General features: G+C 38.5%; 1 long non-coding RNA gene across 1 annotated transcript; it reads right to left on the bottom strand.

The window, feature by feature from the left end:
- Window positions 1-9,454: 9,454 nt before the first annotated feature.
- Window positions 9,455-21,569, bottom strand: LOC121674307. Its single transcript, XR_006019537.1, has 3 exons — window positions 21,048-21,569; window positions 19,742-19,850; window positions 9,455-12,098 (listed from the first exon to the last, which is right to left on the bottom strand). It is a non-coding gene; the product is annotated as an uncharacterized LOC121674307 (long non-coding RNA).
- Between the last annotated feature and the right edge of the window lie 373 nt (window positions 21,570-21,942).

Here is a 21,942-nt window from a genome sequence, read left to right as displayed (position 1 = left end):
ATTCTTAATTCTGCATATCCAGCTTCTGAGAGCAAATTGAGAATAATGAGTCCTGTGAGGATAAATACACTGAAGAAATGACTAGTGCCATGATATAAATTTTGAGAAGATAAATAGTTCTCTCAACTGTTTTTAAATAGCATTAGAGATGGGAGGGACGTTGGAGTTGTTCTGTCAGAGTCCTTGTGATTCAGTGAGGTCTGAGGGAAAACAAAAATATCCCAGGAACCAATAGGTTTGACTACTAAAGCACACAAGGGGGCTGAAATGAAGTTATATGGAGAATCTCCCTTCCAGCATTTCCCATATTCCGAGTGCTTGACTTAGACTGCTATTGTTCTTCCAACTTTGTTTAAAAGAGGAGTGTATCCACACGTCCTGTGTATAAAATATTACTGCCCACAGAGGGCTGCTTGAGTCGAGCTTTCTCGTGAGAACAGCTCCTGTTATGGCCGTACGGAGATCGGGATGAGAAATCCCAAGGCTCTTAAAGTCATTTCAGGTTCGCTACTGATTTCCACAGTGGATCAGAATTTCACCTTTAATGTTGCTCAGGGTCAAAAAACAACTGAAGGAAATGGAAGCAAACGGTAGTAAAACATCAGCAGTAAACCTGTCTCACAAATTTCTTGTGGTTTTACAAGGATGTAGTTAATAAATTAAGTTGTTGTTACCTAATTAGGTGACTTTTATTGTGCCATCAAACAGAAAACTGATACCAAATGGCATGTGCATATGAATGAATGAGAGAATGGAAACAGCGTTATCAGAGCGGAAAACAGTCTTCATCTGAAGTGTGGGAGCAGAGACTATCTGAAGGACAGTATATTTATATGGAGGAAATAATTAGTGAATGCTAATTATTAAGAAGTTATTGGGGTTTTTTGTCTTTATAGAAGTAAATAAAACTGGTCAAAACCTCATAATTGCAGCACTAAATAATACCTGCATCAGTACTGTGGTTTACATCTCCTCTTTCTCCAAAAGTCACACCAAAAGCATCATGACACCCTTTGAGGGTTCTGCATCCCTTACTTCTTTTCACAGAGCGTGAACCAGAGTAACTGTGTTGGGGGACAAGATGTTCTCGCATTGTTCCTGTTCTCTTTCCCATCTGAGTCACCAGGGCTTTAAAACAAGACTTGTTTAGTGAGGGCAACAGAATTGGGAGGTAAATCCTGAGCAGATTTTTAATGCTACTTTTAACAGTCTCTGCGTCATCACTAAAAGTTCTTCTCTTCATTGAAAAATGTACCTTTATAAAACCAAGCATGCACAAATACAGAATCGTGGAATTGTTAAGGTTGGAAAAGACCTCTATGATCATTGACTCCAACAACTTACCCAGCACCAGCGTGCTCACCACTAACCCCGTCTTGAAGTGCCACATCCCCATGACCTTTGAAAACTTCTGGGGATGGTAATTTCACCACTTCCCTGGGCAGCATGTTCCAATGCCTGACTTCATCTGTGGCAGTGTGGGGACATATTAGGCCTATTGATGATTGTCTGCAACATGCAGCAGCAACAATAGATGCAAGGAGATGTTCAGGAAAGTCAGGGTACCCACAACAGTAAACAAAACTGAGCAGCCCTGGATCCCCACTTCGCCGCGTCCCTCTCTCCTCACACAAGCCTGGTCTTAGGAAACCAGAGGTGCATGGCAACTCCAACCTCAGGGAGACTCAGGCTGATGTCAGGCACCTGAAACACGTGCTGGTCTAACTTTTAGGTTCCTAAATCCTAACCAGCTGCTCAGCTGAACCTTGTTCTCCTCCCACAGTAGCTGTGCTTCTGTCCGAGCTGCCCGTTTCAGCTCATGAAACCTGAGACTGGCTGTGAGCTGCCATCCATCACTGCATGGCCAAAGAGCCTCTTTATACTGATGAGCTGTCACAGGAGAGGGCTCAGCTTTGTGCCTCAGCAGTTTTACTCTACTCATAGGTGGCTACAACAAATCACCAGAAGGGATTTTAATGTCATAACAACTCTGGAAGTAGCGGCTCTTTTCTGCTGGCAGCATGGTTGCACAGGATGGGGTGGGGAAGCTCAGTTGAGGCAAGAGAGCATCCTGAGACAGTATTTCCAAGCCTGATGATGGCTTTGGGGAAGTTCTCTTTAAGCTGAATGATTTTTTTCTTTTAATATTGCTTGAATAACATTGCTATTCACAAATGACCTAGAAATGCTGTGGGAGCGTTGCTCTAGTGATTTATTTGAACAGACCATTTTTACAAGACCTTTGTTGTTTTATTTTGAAGCTGAGCGTTTTCCACCGTGGGGAAAAATCTCAGTAGTTACCTAACTGTTGAGTTTCTACTGTAACAGCAAAAAAGAGCAAAAAAATTGCCAATTGCTCTTTCAGCAAAAAATCAGTGGAAAACGTCAAAGGAAGATTTCCATATGGAGGTTACTTGGAAGTTGAATCACAAGTCGTCATTCTGCATTGTGGGTTGTAAGAATCAGACATAAACTACTTATTCTACAGTGATCTTTCTAGGAGGCATTTACAAGGAGGAATAAATCCAAACCCTCAAATGAAAAAAAATGTACTTACAGCAATTAATCAATCTTTAATAGCTGTCCTGCTATTTAATATCATGTTTGAGGAGACTCACCATGGCTTTGTGGATAAACACTTGTTAAACACAGTTTGCTTCTTCTTTCAAACAATTAGGTTTCAAATGCAGTCAGAGTGTTTAATTTCCCAAGAAGCATTTCCATTTGTTTGTACAACGATTTACTCCTCTATCCTATTTCTGCATATTTTTAAAATAAAACATTTTTTTCTTTTTTGTTTTCTCAGTTTTGGGAATGATATTATGTAGAAGAGAACACTGTTAGGAATTTCTCTCTGGCTATGCATCACCTTTTCATTTCTTAATTTCTAATGACACAAAGCATTATGTCATACATGTAAGTAATATTGTCAGAATAGCCAACTGAAAGCTTGTGTGGGATTTTTTTTTCATTAATTACTGCTATATAAGGGCTCCTGTTTTAAATAGAAAGTAATACTGGTACAAAGAAAGTACCAGTAGCATGTTCTAAACATGTTGTTCAGAGAAGTACAAAAGAACTCAGGTGAAGAAAGTGAGTAGTTGTGAATAGATGAATCAAAATACAATTGAAAAAAGGGACAAGTTGTTGGTTGGATGAGGCTGATGTTGGCCTTGACACACAGAAATATATTATTAATTTTATTACCAACTTTTTTAAAACAACCTTTAATTAGAGGACTGAAAGAAAGCCTTTACTCCTCAGTTAAACCATAAATGTTATGTTGAACATACACTTTAATAGGAAGAAGTGAACAGTTGCATACATGGAGAAAGCTGTTGCTGAAAAAGGGACTAAATCTTGTGGTACATGTTTATTTCTGAATTCCCTTGAGCACAGCTGAAACTCCTTCTCAGAGCAAAATGATCCGTAATTCCTATTGGACACGGGATTTCTGTTAGGGGCTACCTAAAGGGCAAATGCATTAGTTTGTAAATGTCACACCGCTGCAGACTTGGAGAAAGAGAATTAAGCTCTGAGAACAAAGCTTTCCTAATGCCACATGACACGAAGCTCAACAAAGAATATCTTGACAGGTAGGGGGTAGAGGAGGGAAAATCCCATAGCCTGTCTGTCTCAGCAGGAGCACGCAAGAAATGTAGCATGAGGCTTACAGGAAAAAGTACAGAAAGTCTGAAAAATGTGTGCTATACAAACTATATACTGCCTAACACACATTGTTTGTGTTAATTCCTTAGCTCCTTTAGCACAGGGTCTTGCATCAGATCCCTGAGAAATATCTCCTCATTTGCAGCAGTATCTGCCACGCAGAAGTGTGAGACTGCACGAAGATAATTTAATCCGTCAGCAAATTCTGCTGTCGCTCAGTCAATTCAAGTGATAATTCTGCATTCATCTAATGTCAATCTGTCACAAATTAAAGATTATAGGAATGGAATTTTGTGGGTGAGAGCAGAGAGAAGGAACTTTGCTTAGCAAAGACATGCCTCAGAGTTGCATTTAGGGAAAAAAAAAATATGGATTAGCTTGGAAAAAAAAATGCCTTAGCTTCTTCATATCACTTTTAAGAATCCATTTTTTTGTGTGTGTTTCAAGTAATGTAGACTTTGCTTCAATGGTTGCTCTACAGAGCCTTTTCCTTCCATCATCTCAGACTGCATAAAGCTGTAGTGCTTCAGCCAAAGATTCTATATATACCCTGTATTATGTATTCCGACTGCTCAGACATTCTGTCCTTTGAAGCTTAGTTATATTCCAAAAATCAGTTTTGAAATTGTATAAGAGAAGCCACACAGCACTTTCACTCTTATGATTGACTCTATTGACTTTCAACTACTCTAAGTACTCACATAAAGAAACCTAAAAAGTTATGACTTTTGGATTGGTTCAAACACTAAAGGATTTCTTACATTTTTTGTACATCAGTCAGCATTTTTGTATCACTGCTGAAACATACATCTTTGTGTTTTGATGATAAAATGCCATTGGTATAGTTACAACATCTTTTAAAAAAAAAATTAAATATCTATCAGTAATTTGTGTGCCTGCGTAAGACTTTTAATGCTAAAAACTCCCAGGCATGACTGTTGTCTTTCCTCCCTCTGTATTCCTGGCTGCACTCCATAAACATAACCTGGAGCTTTAGTCTCTTTGCTGCAAACAGAGAATGGCCCTCAAATTGGCTAGCATAAATGTGGAGAGAAAGTTTGGGAAACTGAGGGAGATGCCATGCAGTTTATCATGACCATCAGTGACTAAGAGCTGGAAGAACCACAACACTTCAGACATTTTCACACTTATCGAGAGAAACCGCTGGAAAACGTGATAATGAACAGATAATCAGCTGCAGCTTCGTGAAACTTCCCCATTTTCGAATATTCCCTATTTCGCTGCCCTATAGCACAAGTCTGACTTCACAGTCCATAAAAATATTTCTGTTTGTTTGAGCAGCCTCCATTAGCCTGCGCAGCAGGCGGGTGATAGAAAACCAGAGTTATTATAAAGGTGTTTTTGAGTCTCAGAGGGGCAGTTCACAGCTTTCCAAGCTTCCTCTGCTCCTGCTGTCACACTGCAGTGACTGGTGGCCAAGAGCAGCTCCACGGGTGGGGTCTGTCTCCTGCTAGACAGTCTGTTTAACTTCAATTCATCCCCCACGTGCAGCCTAAGGCAAGGCAGAGCTCCAGGGCAGAGACCAGGCAATAATCATTCTCTTCTAAAAGTACCACCAGGAAGCCAGCCAGCAGGATGTCAAGGGACAATGCATGGCCACAGGTTGGCCTTCTCTCTTTTTGCACCAAAGAGGAGGTTGACATATAGGAGGCCTTTTCCAGTTTTTAATTTCCAGTAGGTATATTGTTAGGAAGCTGAGAGCTTCTTCTGTTAACAAAAAACCTCTGGTTTTTAAGCATTAACTTCATTCCATTTGAGGATTGAGAGACCTCCAGATTTCCTTCTGAAAATGTGAGGATAAAAGGGCATTTCAATTCTATCTTGCTCCCTAACCCTCTGTTTCTTCTATTAGTCTGGGAGTATCTATTACAATTATTTACAGAAAGGTATTGTTTGTCTGATGAATGATACGGATTGCATCACCCTTTCATGTTCATGAAAGAAATTCTTGTTACACTGCTGTATTTTAATGGCTCTCTCTGCTGCTGCTGCTGCTGTTTTATAGGCAGTGGCTTAGGAATAGAATGTAGTAGGAGAGAAGATTAAATTTAGCATGGTTCTCCTGCAGATATACACTGGCAACTTGTCTATCATACTTTGTTTGTGTGGAATTGCCACTATGGATGTGACAGTCTGTCACCATACAACCTGCCTGAAAACTTTGCATGTCCCACTGCTGTAGTGTTCACTCACACCATCTTTTCTCCCTGAAGCCTGGGTTTGGTGCATCTATAAAAGAGCACTGTACAGAATAAATAAAGGAATATGTTGTACAGGTTTAACATTTTATAATTTTCCTTGGGCAGCTTGCAGAGCATGACTCCTCCCAAATACAGGAGCCACAGGTAGTGATTTAACTGAGTGGTTTTAGCAAGGGAGCACATTTTGAATGGAAAGTAAACCAGGGGAAACATTGTTAATTTTTAAACTCTTTGTGGTGAAGTATTGCCCATTTTTGTGTGTTCGTGTGTGCATGCACACACCAATTTAATTTGCTGTGTTTGGATTAGTGGATAATTCCAATTATCTGGTACCCAGGTACTGACTGATGTTGTGCCCATGTTATCAAAAGCCAGGGTTGCAGCTATCTTAAGCAGACATAATTCCTGACAAAGCCCTTCCCTTCAGTGGAGTTCCAGGTGGTTGAAGGACTTTTCAAAATAAGTCAGTCACTCAGTGAAATAAGGTCTGTTTAATGTGAGTCATTTTGGCCTCGATACCTTCTGGTCATGGTTTGCCAAATTAGTTTGAAAATCCTAGAAATAAGCAAGTATGTTTTAGACTAACTTTTCTGGACTTCTTCACCATCAATGGCAAGTAAGAGGGACTTCAGAAAGTGAGTTAGATGAGCTTTTTTAGTGAAGTTTGTTGTGTACTCTGACACCAGTCAAGGCAAGGAGTGACTCGTAGACCTTCACAGCATCATACTGCATAACCAGAGAACTAAATACACCCTAATTTGATGCCATAAACAGCATCACTCTGATTAATCCTAGATGGATTTGTCACATTAAAGCAATAGAAGGTAACTTATTAGAAATGTAAGTAGAGATTTTAAGAGCTCTGTCAAAAGTGATTAAGGAAAGTCATGTTCTTCAAATATGAAAGTAAAAAATTGAATCTTACCCTGTTGCTTTGGCATAAAATATACTCCTAAGTGGTAGTTTGTGGGGTTTTTTTTTTCCATTTCTTTCATAGATTTTATTCAAAAGAAAAGTGATCCATTGATTAGGAGAGGACCTTCATAACAGCTTTCTTTCCTCATGCTCTAACTCTGTCTGCCTGAATTGAGCTCCCACATCCTTATTTGTGTTGTCAGTAGCACAGATTTGTTCTAACTCATCCCATCACTTTGTCACTCTCTGATGTTTTGTTTAAAAAACTCTCTTATTTGTTATTGTAATCGACTCATTCTCAGAACCCGTAATAAAGAGGAGCATTTGATAATGTTGTGCTTATTCAGAAAATAGATATGATCTAAAAAAACATGGCTCTGGTTTTAAGGGGAAAACAACCCAACAGTGAACAAAAGCAAACTGTTCCTAAAGGAATGCATGACTGAGAGGACCATTTGATGATCTCAGGCTTACTTAGCAAATAGAGACTGTTTTGAACTCAACACCCAATGGCTACACAAGTAGGGTTATTAGATATTGACAGCAAAACATTGCTGTTTGCTTCTGTTTCTTGCTTTTCACCTTGTTTTTAAGGTGTCCGTAGATACAGAAGGTTGCCTGAAGATAGCAAAGGCTTTGAAACAACAAGTACTGAATGCATGAAGGTACCAGCTGAGGTCATCTAAATAACTTCAAAGTGACAGCCAAGAAATATTTATTCAAATCACATTAGTTTTACACAAAATCTTACTCAATAGCAAGCACTGCGTATTTCTGAGAATGGAAGTATTTTCCATTAATTAGGAGTTCTCAAAAAGTGTATCATGAAATACAAAACACATGCCATTAATCTTCACTTGGGGATAAAGAACAACTCTGATAATATCTGTGCTCATTAAATTTTTCATTCCAAATAGTGTTTATCATACAAATCTCTTGATTCATGAGATTGCTTTTTTCAGATGAGCAGACAGAAAAATTCCCTCTCCGAGGAAAAACTCTCCAACTATTGCTCTTTTTTCATGCAGCAGTTAGATGAAATGGAGAAACAAGATTCCACATGCTTGAAGGAAGTTTCTAATCTGGCAGGATGCCAGAGGAAAATGTACTTCTTCGAGTAAATAATATGAAAAAGAGCAATTGTCTACAGAGGACAAAATGAGAAAACCAGCCATTCTATCTTGTAGCTCATGACTGATAGTAATAGGTCCTATACTCAGCTAATCTTTCTGTAGGACACTAAAGCTCTAACCAAAGGAACACTGCTCATATGATTAATGAAATGCAGTATTTCTTTACAATAAACCTTTTCTGTGTTACCCTCTGTTTTCTCTTGGAAGTCAGTTGCAGTGAACAGATGGTGAGTGGGTCCATGATAAGGCTTTCATGACTATTGTATAAGTATTTAATCTCTTAAAACAAATAAGTTCCAGCATAAATCCTCAAGGCAATACACATAAATAGAAATACACATAAACACACAAATATATTTATATAAAAGAACACATATAAATACATGTAGAAATATATATCAAATCAAATATGCATGTTCAAGAAGTTTCTGTAGAATGTAATGGAGAAAAAGTCTGTAGAGTTTCACAGAAATCCTACTAAAATGTGCAAATAGCAATAATGCTGAATATGTTTTTATGTGATTTTTTAAAATCATTCTTCAGAATCTTGCTATGGACATTCAGCAACTTATTACATTCTACATGAAGGTCAACAAAAGAAGATAAAAGGAGTAATTTGTTGCTTGATTATTTTTAATTTTTTTTTTACATTTCTTTTTAAATTTTTAAAATATTTTAAGGAAAGATATAGGACTTTCTTACAAATATATATCTGCTTTTTGATTCTCCACTGCTATGATCTAATGACTTTTGCTAAAATATCTAGAATTGATATTAAAATTAATATTTAAATTTAATCTCTAGCACCATTAAAGTCATCAATTTCAAGCAACACAAAGGGTTGGAACTGTCACGACTATAGCTGAGCAAATAATTGGATATATTAGTCACAAATTATTGTTTCAATAGATCTTTGAGTGAGTCACTATGACAGCCCTACTTGTAATAATCCATGCTAATTCAATTTGTTTGCACTGGAAAGTGATTATTTTTCAGACAAATCCTTCATGTATATGGATGATATATGAATATCCCAGTTTCAGCTAAAGCTGTACTGCAGTTCAGGTATTTTCATAATTCCTTTTGGAGCTGCTGGTTCTCTGCTTTTCAGGCTTCAGAAACCACAACTGCACTATTGCCAGCCATTAATTAAATGAAGGCTTTTTCATTTGCTGCAAGGTAACTTAGACACTGCCAAAGTGAAGAGAAGAGCTGCACCAATTTCTGCAAGCACAAGCAAACTGTGGCTTCAGATATCAGCATGGCTTTCCAGGTGCCAAAAGGACTGCTTCTCCTTAACACAGGTTTTAAAAGACCTGGTATAAATTTCATCTCCATGAAACTTACCTGCTTTGTAAGAATACCCTCTATAATATTGTAGAATCATGAAATCATAGAATCACAGAATGGTTTGGGTTGGAAGGAGTCTTAAAGACTATCTCATTCCAACCCCCTGACGTGAGCAGGGACACCTTCCACTTGGCCAGGTTTCTCAGAACCTCATCCAACCTGGCCTTGAACACTTCAGGGATGGGGCATCTTTTGTCATACTTTGTTTCTGTTCAGAAAATTGTAAAGGATATTTTTCTTGATGCAGTTTCGTGAAACACAAGTGTTGCATTACAAATAGAAATTGGGATAATTTTCTAAGCATCTTATCTTCAAAAGCATTCTACCATCTTCTGTGTTAAACTCACCACAAAAAGTGATTGGGTAAACACAGTCTACCTGAAAATAGGTATTGGTTTTAAACTAAAAATATTTTATTTCTGTTTTTCTAAGATCAATTATTAATAATGCAGCTTCCTATCCTCTTAAACAGAGAGAAAGCAGAAGTCAAAAGCTATGAAAAAGCAACATTTACACTTTTTGAGCATGAAAAAGTAAAAGGCTCCTTCTTTTACTGACTGGTCTGTATTATGATTATGTTCACGATTGATACATTAAACCTGTTCACAGGCATTGTAGAAGTAGCTATATTTATAGAGTTTTGATCCTAAAAAGTCATTACTTTATGCTTTATTGAAGATGCTTTAGTTCAAAATTGTCTTATAAAACTTTTTTATGAACTCATAAAATAGCAGTAAAAACATTCCTCTCAGTATAACCTGCTAAACTGAAAAAAATTCTTAAAGCAAAAATAATTTTTAAGGTTTGAGTTAGTGAAAAAACAAACAAAACAAAAACAAAACCAAGAAAACTTTTATGCATAGGACTATGCTGGAACATTCTATGTTTCCAGGATATAAGGCACCCAAAAGCTAGGCAACACTGCATATGCACTTTTCCTAAAAATTTCAAGGAGATAATTCAAGGCTTAATAACATAATTTAATGTTCTCAAAGACATTCCTAATCTCTATTTTACCTATCTTATTACTTATTAGCATTTCACAAAATAAATTATACTCCATCTTTGCCCAGGTTTGGGGTCGTTGTTTGACAGTGTAATTCCACCATTCTCCTTTTTTTCTATTTTTTAAGAAAAAAAAAGACATTTGCTGCCAAAGGATTTTCCTAATTCCTCCTTTTTCCACATAAATCCTTTTCTTACATGTCTGGGAATTACTATCAGTATAGGTTTACCTCTGAATAGGGACATTGATGATGGTAGTAATAGCAAGAATAATGAGTAAAAGGCTAATGAGAGGAAGAATCACTACCCAGAGAGTATTTCACAGTTTGAAAATATTGTTCAGATGTTGAACTAGTTCCACCTTCAGAATAAATTTTTCTTTTTCACTGTTATTACATCAGGGAGCTTTATCCCTGATGAGATATTTTTATGTCTTAGTTAATAAAGCTTCATGGCTCTCCTTTCAGGTATCTATAGTAACTTCTCCTTCCCACAGACATAAATCATCTCCAGCTTTATCTCCCCTTTTATTTACATTGGCAGGAACACTTGTTTTGTAATTTTGCAGCATCACCTTAAATGTCGAATCATGACTTTAAAGGATGAAGCAGGAATGAAACCTTCAATTTCTGAGCGTTAGATACAAAGTTGTTCCTACAAAGAACTTGCATTTTTTTTCTTGGCTCTCCCATACCACTTGTGTTTTAAGAACAGTGGATGAAGAGGCATCAAGGGGACAGAGAAGGGGGGGTTTACAGCTTTATGTGTATTTTAAGACCTTTGCAATGCTGCAGCAACCATAGCCTCCAAAAGGACAGAGATATGAAGGGACAGGAGCATCTTCCCCATGAGAGGCTGAGGGAGCTGGAACAGATCAGCCTGGAGGAGAAAAGGCTCAGGGGACCTTATCAATATCTAATGGAGCAAAGGAGACAGACACAGGTTCTTCTCATTGGTGCCCAGTGACAGGCCAAGAGGCAAGGGGAACAAACTGAAATCCAGACAGTTCCTTCTGAAACATAACAAAAACCTGTTCTGCTGTGAGAGGGATCAAACCCTGGCACAGATTTTCTGGTCAGTTAGTAGGGTCTCCATCCTTGGAGATATTCAAAACCCAACAGGACAAGGTCCAGTCTGCTCTAGCTGACTCTGCTTGAACAAGAGATTGGACTAGGCAATCTTCAGAGGTGCCCACCAGCCTCAGCTACTCTGTGATTCTGACATTCCATGGAAGAAAACACTACCCAGGCCACAAATATTTTGCAGAGATGCCCCCGCGGACCTTTTGGCTTTGTCAGTTCTCAGTGCTGATGGGATGAGAGCAGGTGCAGAAGTCTCTTTTCTTTCCTGATCATGGTTTCCTGGCTGCTTCCCCCCAGAGATAAGTAACTGAATCTCCATTCTGTAAGTTCTTATGCCTGTGATAAACTATCAGAGGAGATACTCACTTAAAACCAGCAGTGCCACTGATGCGGTTAGAGCTCAAACATACACAAAACATGTCTGGAATATAAGATCTCTAAACAGCTTTTTCTTTTGAGTCCTGTTGGTATTTTTGGTGGTAGAGCTCTCGACCACTGGAATGCAGAAATTACCATCTCACTTCACTGCTCAGCAGCAGACAGATGACGATAGCACCACCACTCCAGGGAATTCAGCATCACTGCAAGCTTCTGTAACTTCCGCTCTTTGGAAGCTTTGAGTTTCAGGCCAGCCATAAATCTCCAGTCAAACAATCACCATCAGGTGCTGAAGAAACAGGAGAAGGTTTCAAAGGCCCTCTGGTGCCAGGGCACCCGGCACACTGAAAGGAAGGGAGAATGTAGAAAAGCTCAGGGCTTCCTGACATTATTTTAAAAAGCCGTTCAACTGTCAAGCATGAGAGAAGTACGGTATTGCAGCAGCCAGCTCTCTCAACTCTCAGGGGAAAGAATACCTCAGTGCTTCATTACATCTCCAGATATACCACTAGCTGAGCCCCCACTAAAATACCTGCCGTTCTTAATTTAGTCCTTCAAGCAATCAAAACTGAAAATGATGCAAAAGATACTTTTAAAAAAAAAAAAAAAAAAAAAAAAAAGAGGGGAAAAAAAGGGTCCATTCATCTATAAAATCATTGATTGTTTCTTTCTGGTTATTAAGTAAAAAGTAACATAAAGTGTTGCAATTGTATGTTAAACATTTTTGGGGATTCATTATAAATGAACTTCCATGAGAGCATCAGATGATTTTGTGATCACCAGATGCCTAAGCAGTGGCTGGAAGCAGTTAACACATCCTACGTGTTGCAGCATTTCAGTACCTTCAGGTACATCAAATAGGAACTGGATCTGGTATTTCATATACCTTAGATAGTCATATCTCAGTTACTGAGCTCTATGGTAAAGGAAGTAAAATATAACCTAAGGAAATTCTGTGGAATGTCAGTCTGGGAACAAGGAAGACTTCTCCAACCACAGACCTTTGAGTGGTAGTAGTCCTCTTAAATACTACTCATAGGTTTAGTTTCATTTTGGGTGGCAGGGAAAGCTAGATTGCAGACTTTTTCAATATACCATAAAAACGGTATGCTAAAAAAAATACGTTTGGGGTACTAGCCAAGGTCAGATAATAAATTATGGGAAAAATTAAATATAGTGCCCAAATGCAACCCATTTTAGTTACTGGTTCACAAAGGAAGGCTGGCTGGAGGTATGCAGAATTCCCATTATCAGACCACTGGATCATTCTTGGTCTTGTGTGTCACCTCCAGGGAAGATTTAGGCAGAGTAAAGACAGTGCAGTCAGTATTTAACCCATTTAGCTTTGCATGCAGATGGATACAAATATCCCTTTATTATGCCACTTCTCTTAATTGTCATCATATCTGATCACTGGACAACTTGTGGAAGCTAAACTAAAAGGATGAAAGGACTTTTAACTAGCTTTCTTTAACCTAAAAATTTATCCTTTACAGAAAATGAATAACATGCAAGAAGAGTCATGCCAATTGCCAACAAAAATATGTCTTATTTTTCCCCTACAGCTGCAAGCTCTAGCAGAATTTCTTGCATGAAAAAATGTCAGTTTGAAGTTCCAGAACAAGAAAAAATTACTGATTTGGTCCATCTCCTTCAGAGATCATTGCTCTCCTGTTGTAAGGGATTTTCAGAAACAAAAATGATTGTTAGGATGTAACTAAGTCAGTATATTCTCCCTGAAAAGGGAGAAGTCATCAGCTGCTATTTGAGAATTTAAACAACACATCAACTAAGTTGCTTTATTTGCAGTTTTCAGCTTTCCTTCAGCCACTTGCTGCTAACAATCCTGTAAATGTTTGGCATATGTTTGACACTATTAAAAAAAATTTTTTTAAGAAACGCCTCCACTGAAATATTCCTCTTGATGGTTTATGAATTATTCATTCATTAAATTATGACACCCGCATTTAACTGCAAATCCCAAATTAATTGGAAGAACTCCACAACGGTGCTTGTTTTTCTGCTGGGCTGCTTAGCAGTGATGTTAAACTAACTCAGAAGCTTCTTTAAAGGGATCATGACCTGCTTCCAACATCAAAACAACGGAGTAAAACAAAAGCAGCCTGATAGCTGTATGGCACTAAGAGTTAAGCCACTGTTAGAATTAAAATTGTGGACTCCAGTTCTCCAGGCAATCACACACGTGTTCTACTTTAAACGTGCCAGTAGTGCTATTGACTTGCATCACTTAGAGGTACTGAAATATTGTACACATGCTTGAGAGAAATTCTTACCGAGCTTTTTCCTTAAGAATGTGTCCACCCATTTCTACTGACACTCACGGATCAAAATCTGGGCAAATAAGGATGGGAGGTATTGCTAAAAATCCTCACTGCCAGCTGAAAGCAGTGAACACCCACTGCAAAACTTCAATTCTGTTACAGTAGACAGGAGCATCTGCTTTCAAAACGAGCTTTTCTGCCCACAAAGGCTACAGAGATGAGTAAAGAATACCCCAGACTTTTTGTTCCACATGCACTTTCTATTATTTATGATCCTAATTCGTTGTGATGTGTCATGTTAATGCAAGGGTATTACTTTCTCTGTGTATAATAGAATCATAAATATTTGTATATAAATTTATATATGTTATACATCTTGTAGGTAGAGGCTTATACTTTCTTAGGTCAAAATGGCACACACATGACCTTCTCTATTTTTTTTTTTTTCCAAGGTAATATGAAAATATTGGGCAATTTAACTGACTGAAACAATCTCAGTCATGTCCAATTGAATGGCTGCCCACCTCTTCACGTGGAAATAAAAGCTTTTGTTAAAGTACAGATGAATTACTTTACTTAAACCCTGTGAGAAAAAAAAAAAAAAAAAAGGGTATTTTAGCTGTGCATTTGTTTATTAGATCCAGATGTACATTAACTGTCCATAGTCAGTTTTACTAATAAATCATGCCTGAAGGATTTTGTTTTGCAAGATGGCAAGAGAAGAGTGCTGTTGTTTGTTTTGTTGTTGTTGTTGTTTTCTATCACTGTTGATTTATTTGTTTTGTTTTGTTTTCCATTTAGGACCTCCTGACAACAGTGGTACAATATTTGAGCCGCTTTTAGAACAGAAGTGTGAGCTGTACCAAGAGCCACAGCTGAAACGTCGGCAGCATACAGAACAGAATGTGCAGACCTTGTGCAAGGGAGGACTAAAAATAGATAAAAACCAATTCCATACATGGCTCTGCTGTTTTGTTAACACCTACCTAGTAACTGAGACAAAAATGTACTTATGTGTGTTCCTCAGTGCACATGCAAAAGCAGCAGCTTCCCAGCCTGCCTGCAGCTGCATTTAGTAGAAAACCCAAATGTCATCAACTCCTCACTCTTATCCCCTATGCAAGATGAGCCCTTCCAAAGCTCTGCATTTTTCATAGCTTTCCTATAAAGGGAACTCACCTATCCTGCTGTCCCACATAAACCCCAAACAAGATTAGCTATGTTGTCTGAGCCATTTGTACATGGAAATACACACTCATTCTGCTTCCTAAAAATGTTAAGGATGCAAGGAATATTATCTCCTGCAAAGTGCTTAAGTGCCTGTTTCAGGGAATTTGCAGTCCTTGTGATAGCAAGAGAGAAGGCTCTGTGACATCTTGCAGAGCTGGGCGTTATGTCATTCTGTTGTAACCTATCTTGTCTTTTCAATGATAAACTTTCTCAGAGGATGGAGTGGGCTTTTCACAGAGAAACACACACACAAAGCCCCTTATGTTTACAGCATTTTTTACGTGTATAGCAACATTCCACAAACATCATGTGGTTATACAGAGTACTTCTTACCCAAGTTTATTAAATAAAACCTGACATTTGAGATGCTTAGAAGGTATTATTCCTATTTTGAAACAGACAACAGTGATTTTTCCTAATATACACAATTTTTATGACAACCACTTGTGCTCTAACTGAATTATGGTCCAGAGCTAAAGTCATAATTTTATTGAAACCTTCTCCTGCCCTGGAAACATACTTTTTCTGAACATTTTGTGATGTATTTACAGCTTTGGAGGTATTTGTTTTCCTTCTCTTTGACTGCTCTTTCAGGCAGACTGTCAGTTTTTCACTCTCTTGCCTCTGTTCTACTGGCACCAGAAACTAATAGGCCACTTAATGAACATGATATATATGGAAGACAATGACTATGACAACAGTTTCTACTGCCCTGCATTTCTCAGCTCCCAAGATTCTTCCTTCACACATGCTGTGTAAAGACTGTTGGGAGTATGGAAGCAAAATCTGAGCAAAGGTGCTTTATTTCTCATTTTCCTTTGTTGAAGGCCTTTATACTTGGACACAACTAATTCCCTAGGATTAAACTGATTTTTACCAGCAGCATTTGGCTGCATTGCTGCCATGACATAATGTGAAACTCTGCTTCTAGAGCTAAAATTCGTCCTCGTAATCATGAGTAAAATCTAAGCAGCATCAGCAATGCTGAAGATCTGCATGATCTGTGTAGATCCTGGATGCCCTTGCTTGAATCAGCCATGCCATGCTCACACTGGAAAAAGCCAAAACCTGCCATCACGTGGACTGCTTCATGTACAGAACAGTTGAGGTTTTCCTGTTGATGAGAAAGATGAGTTTTCAGTAAGAGTGGCTCATGTTTCATCATTTTTAATGAGAAACATTAAAACTAAAGAGAACATGAGAGGATAGAGCTGCTTTAGACATAATTTAGGAGCTTTGGTATGGCATAAATTATGGCACATTCAAGTAGTCCGAGGATTAAAGGTTTAATCCCGAATTGCCATAGGACCTGGCCTCACTCCTCTCCGTGACTTTCCTGACAGGATGATGAACTTCCTGAGGAGGAAAAACTCTTCTGAAGGCAGCCTTACAAAAGCCAAATCTTCCCAGAGAGTCATCTCATGACTTCTGCATTGCCATTTTTACAAAGCCCATCGCACTGGGGGTTAATGGTGAACAAAGTCTTTGCACACAAGCAGCTGTGAGAGAAAGGGAGCTGAGCTGGTTAAACTACAAGTACACCTTGCAGAAAGCGAGCAGCATAAGTGCAGCCTGCTTTTTTATTTAAAAAAAAAAAAGCAAACCCCACAAAACTTTTAAAAAGTTATTGTCATCCAGGTCAATGGGAAATTAAACATATTGCAGAAAGTAAAAGAGTCTGCTTTGCATAAGTTGGCTAAGGATGGAGATAATAATAATACAGAGATATTTTCTGATGGAAAATTCTTCAGTTTTATCTTTTCCTGAGCTCTTTGATTACAACAGTAAAAAGAAATAAAAGTAAGTATATCCACTCACTGAGATAATTTGAAAACAACTATTTTTCCTGAGAAGTAAAACATCCTTCCAGTACACATTTGCAGTCCTGTATTTTAGGACTGTTTCACTGGCTTTTCTATAAATAACAGGTGCTGACTATGCCTGCAGCTTGTGTCAAGCACTCAGACAGGTATAGCCATTAACAGTTTCCCAGGTTGCTTAGGAAGCAGGGTTGATATGTCAAACAGGACTTGCTGGTTTCACGCTGTAGAAATAAAAACATGTAGGCAGGGTTAAGAAAACTGAGACTTGCTAGATATCATGTTTGACCCCAACCCTTCTTTTCAAGGCTTTTGACATGTCACTGTTTATCTCCCTACTTCATGCTGCAAGGAAACTTATTTACAGCCTCGTGGCCCTTTGCACCATGTCTCTAAGTACAACATATAAATTTATGTGCATTCCAGGAATCTCTGTGCATCTAGAGAAATCCACACGGAACTTTCCATGCCCTTATTCCATCACATTTTTACATGAGCACATGGCTTTTAGAACAGATCCTGCTCATAATTTGGGGCCCTCCTTCTTCTCTGATCCAGCCATCAGATGGATTTTTCATTAATAGGGCCCTAAGACTTTACACTTGACTTTGGAAAAAGAGCAGGCACCAGTGCCAAGTTTTGAACTGTGCAGTTATTGCGATGCAGTTTGTTGTGTTACACACATTCAAATACATAATTCTGGGAGAAACCTGTGCCCAGATCCAAAACTGGGCCTCTGTGGGCAGCAGGCTTTACTGTGCATGTGGCAGCACCAGTCCTGGGCACGTTGTTGTGGATAATTGATGGCTCAGGGCTGATATTTCAGTGTGCTGGAAGTGGAAATGCTGGGGCATTTCTTCACCCAAATAAGTAGTGAGTTATGATGCACACATGCCTTGGCAGAGTGCCTTAGTTTTAGTCATTTAGCACAAAAAAACCCTTCCTTTTTGTCTAAGGTTTCATTCAACTGCCTTCTAGCTCCCTTTATGGTAACATATTCTTACCCATCAACACCCAGCCTTAACAGAAAGGAACATTTCCATATCAGAAATTAATTTCAATTAACTTCATTCGCTGTGATTCAAAGATAGCAGGAAAATGGGGAATACTGCCAAGTGACTATCGCTAACCCCTTGAAATGTCATTACACCTTCCATCACAGGATCTTTGGGCCTCATTAGGAACTCCAGTAAAGCCTATGATCAAGTGCATCACGTGCTCATGAAGCACTGATGGTCATCTTTACCATTAAGTAGGCACTGATACACCTCTGTGGAAACCCTGTCCTCTATAGTCTCAGAGTAACAGACAAATTTTCTGACAGAAGAAACCTGAAATACAGAGAGTTAAGAAACACACAGGAAATCCTTTGACACAGCCAAGATAATTCCTACCATGCAGTTACCTTGCATTTCTTTCCTCAACGCTAAACTGGTTTTTATAAATGAATTCTACTTGAATAGAGTTAAAAAGCTTTCTCCAGGGTTGATATACCACTTATCTTAGAGGCTGGTCTGTGCAGTGCCTGATGCATGGGACATCATGAGATAAATAAACACATGGATGATAAACTAGGAGGAAGGTCTATATCTCTTATTAGGTACCTAGTAGAGCTGTGCCTGGGTCTTGTGTTGGAACTGGCCATTCTTCTGCAATTATTTTCTGACAAAACCATTCAAACAAACCCTTCTCTCCTCTGCATTTTGAAAAAAGGGCTGAACTGCCACCCATCGAATCTGAAATTGTCAAATCATAAGAGGTTTGGGCATTACACATTAAAACTTGCACCAACCTGTCAGTGCTTTGAAATGCAGCCCCAGAGGGACCATTCCCAGAAGTGAGTCAACATCCTGGATGTCCTTGGAGATGGTAGAGAGCCAACCAATGCTAGCTGTGGTGATGGTTTATTTCACATACACTCCAGAACTTGCCGGCAGCAAGGCCAAAACCATGGACTTGTTTAATTCAACCTTTATTATCTGTTTATCATTGTAAGCAGTTACAAGATATGCATCATTGCAGCATCTGGACACACTTTGCAATGACATGGACTGGAGCTGCATCCACTGGCACTGTTAATAGCACTAAGAATTTGTTGTATTCCCACATTGTTTCTATTGTCTTGTACACAATCTGAAACCCCTGCAAAGAGAGACTTCGTCACAAGGAGCTTAAAGGATGGACAAGCAAATTTTTCCAAGTGGTACAACAAGGCATCATTGAGTTTAGCCCTAGTTTTTTGGGGTTTTTTTCAGACTTTTAGCATTAATAAAAGCACAATTCATACTAATGAATTTACTCTGTGAAGACCAAGGACAATAATAGACTCAGCCTTTGCATAAAGCTGAGAATGGAACAATTCTTTTAACACAGCACTGATTCCCCAAAAGAAAACCATATGTCAGGCATCAGGAGTATCTGTCTGTAATGTATATTCTTTTTGAGTAGACACATCTTGATATATGCAACTAATGGATATTTCACTTTACCTCCAGGAATTGCAGTTTATGTTTCTGAGTAACTCCTGAGTTACACATATTCTGAAAACTATGAAATAATACTGCCTGCAGCCATGGCAGTGTGGAGCTCTGAAATCAAATGTCCACTGTTCCTAGATCACTAAGATCTAATTTCATTATTTTATTGAAAACTTACATCAGGACTTCTAGTGTTTTCCAGTGAATATGGTGAATGCTCTACATGAAGCATTTCAGAGAGCTGGTATGGTTGATTCAGGCTGGGAAGGCAAAGCCAAGATGCTGTTCTGTGGTAGAAAGAGAAGTAAAAGAGAAGTAAAAGGGACGTGACCAACTGTCAGATTTAAGATTTCAAGGCTGAAGTTAGGCAGCAGAGGTGAAGTCTTTCTGAACATATTTTAAAACTTCTGTTGAAGTGAACAGTTTTATTAGATTTCATTGTTTCATGGTGTGTGATGTCACTAGAAATTTCGGATGTGAGTATAAAGTGATTCCTTTAAATTTAGAGAATAACTTTTTCCTTATGCATTAGCTATTTTTGACTGGATATCATCCTGGACTACACACATTCCTGGACATTCTTACATCCCAGTAAAACATTTGTGCGTTGCAATTTTAAAACCTCACATACAGCAGGATTTCACTGCTAAGGTTCACTTGCTGTCCTTAGAAAGCACTTAAATGTGTTCCCTTTAAATATATTGGTATTTCTCACAACTCCCTTTAAGCCAAAACAAATAGTATCTTTAGATTAAAAAGCAAAACAAGATTCAAACCTTCTGTGGTTTTCCTTAACTCACAAGAATCTAAAAAAAGGATAGTGGATTTAAGCCAATCCATAAGATCTGCTTTTGTCCTGTAAATTTTCCAGCTAATATCATGAATTGCAAATGGAAAGCTGATCTTGGAGGCTGAACATCCTGAAAGAGACAACTAGCAATAAAGTGGAAAAGACAGGCGTTATCTGCAAAAATACTGTGTTCAGATTTCCAGGAGTCTGTTCACAAGGAACAAAAGTCTCGAAAGCAGGTGATTTGGACCAGCCTGACTCTCTGGGGATATCCAACAGGGCTGGTGTGTCCACCATAGGTTTGCTGTGCCTGTGTGTACAAGGAACAGTCAGTTCTTCCGAGCCCTGGCATCCAGGCATCCCCCACTGCCAGAAAGGGCTCCTGTTGCAATGTGGATTGCATCAAAAGGTCCAAAGTGGGTCTCACCACTGGTCTCTCAAGCTGTGAAGCTGCATTTCTCCTCTCTCCATACTATGAGTTCAGATACTAATGATGCACAGAAGTGAATCTGTGCCCCAGGATTCCTCTAATCCTTTACACTGGGCTGTGTTGTAAAAGCAGTGCAGCAATTAATAAATAGAGGTTTGGGGCTGCTTCTTCTGTTAGGTGCAGAAGAAGCTCCTGTTTATCTCCTACTGAAAACAAATTCCTAAACACCTGCAGAAGTGTTTGGAGAGACTTGGATTATCTCACCTGTTGTACTACTTGTTAGATACAAGGCTTGGGTTTTTGACTTGCTTTTAAAAATAGTAAGAAATAGCTGGTTTTTTCCTTATTTTCATTGCTGCTTGAATCATAGGAATAAAAAATCACAGGAAATAATTTGTGAAGAAGGTGAGAAGACTGTCCTTTTTAGTACAGCTCTTTTCTCATTGCAGACACATGCAGCTGAACCTCTTCAAACCCTGCTTAAGAAAAAAAGATGTGCATCAGTTATATAAAACTGATATCCACAACAGAAAACCTCATGTGTGCTTAGGACAAATCTTGTCAGTAATGTCTACCTGAGAACAACAGGAAGAAAAGTGAAATGGACGTGAAAAGTCCAAGTGCTTTACATCACATAACATCAACAGACACACACAGGTACTCACACACAAACATGTACAACCACATGAGACTTTCAAAGCACAGTTAAACAAGCATTATTTTGCATAACCTAAGCAAAATTTCTAGATGTATTCTGCTTTCCAGAAATCCAGCTGACTCTGGTATTTTGTTAGTGGGTAGTGACTGCAAGCAGGGGATTTGAGTATATATTTATTTATGTACAACCATGTCATCTGCTGGATGCTTCATTATTTTTCTGGCGAATTGAATTGAATGGAAAGAATAAAATGCATGAATGAATGTATGACCTGTCACTGTTTTATTTTCCTCACGGTGAAAAAAACCAGGCAGTGACACAGAAATCCTCACCCACATCATGTCAATGTCCTACTTTGGTCTTACTGTTGCCAGTATGTCCCCAGTGCTAACATTTTTCTGAAAAATGGACTAAGCTGAAATAGCTCTTTTCATATTTACATATTTATAATTTTATAATTTTTATTTTATAATTGCAATCTTTTCTTATAAAACGTACTCT

Source organism: Corvus kubaryi, unplaced genomic scaffold (assembly GCF_017639235.1).
Source record: "Corvus kubaryi isolate FWS band 111438036 unplaced genomic scaffold, C.kubaryi_AGA036_p1.0 67, whole genome shotgun sequence".
Lineage (NCBI taxonomy): Eukaryota > Metazoa > Chordata > Aves > Passeriformes > Corvidae > Corvus > Corvus kubaryi.
Note: the sequence above shows the minus strand (reverse complement) of the source record. Positions and strands in the feature narration are given on the sequence as shown.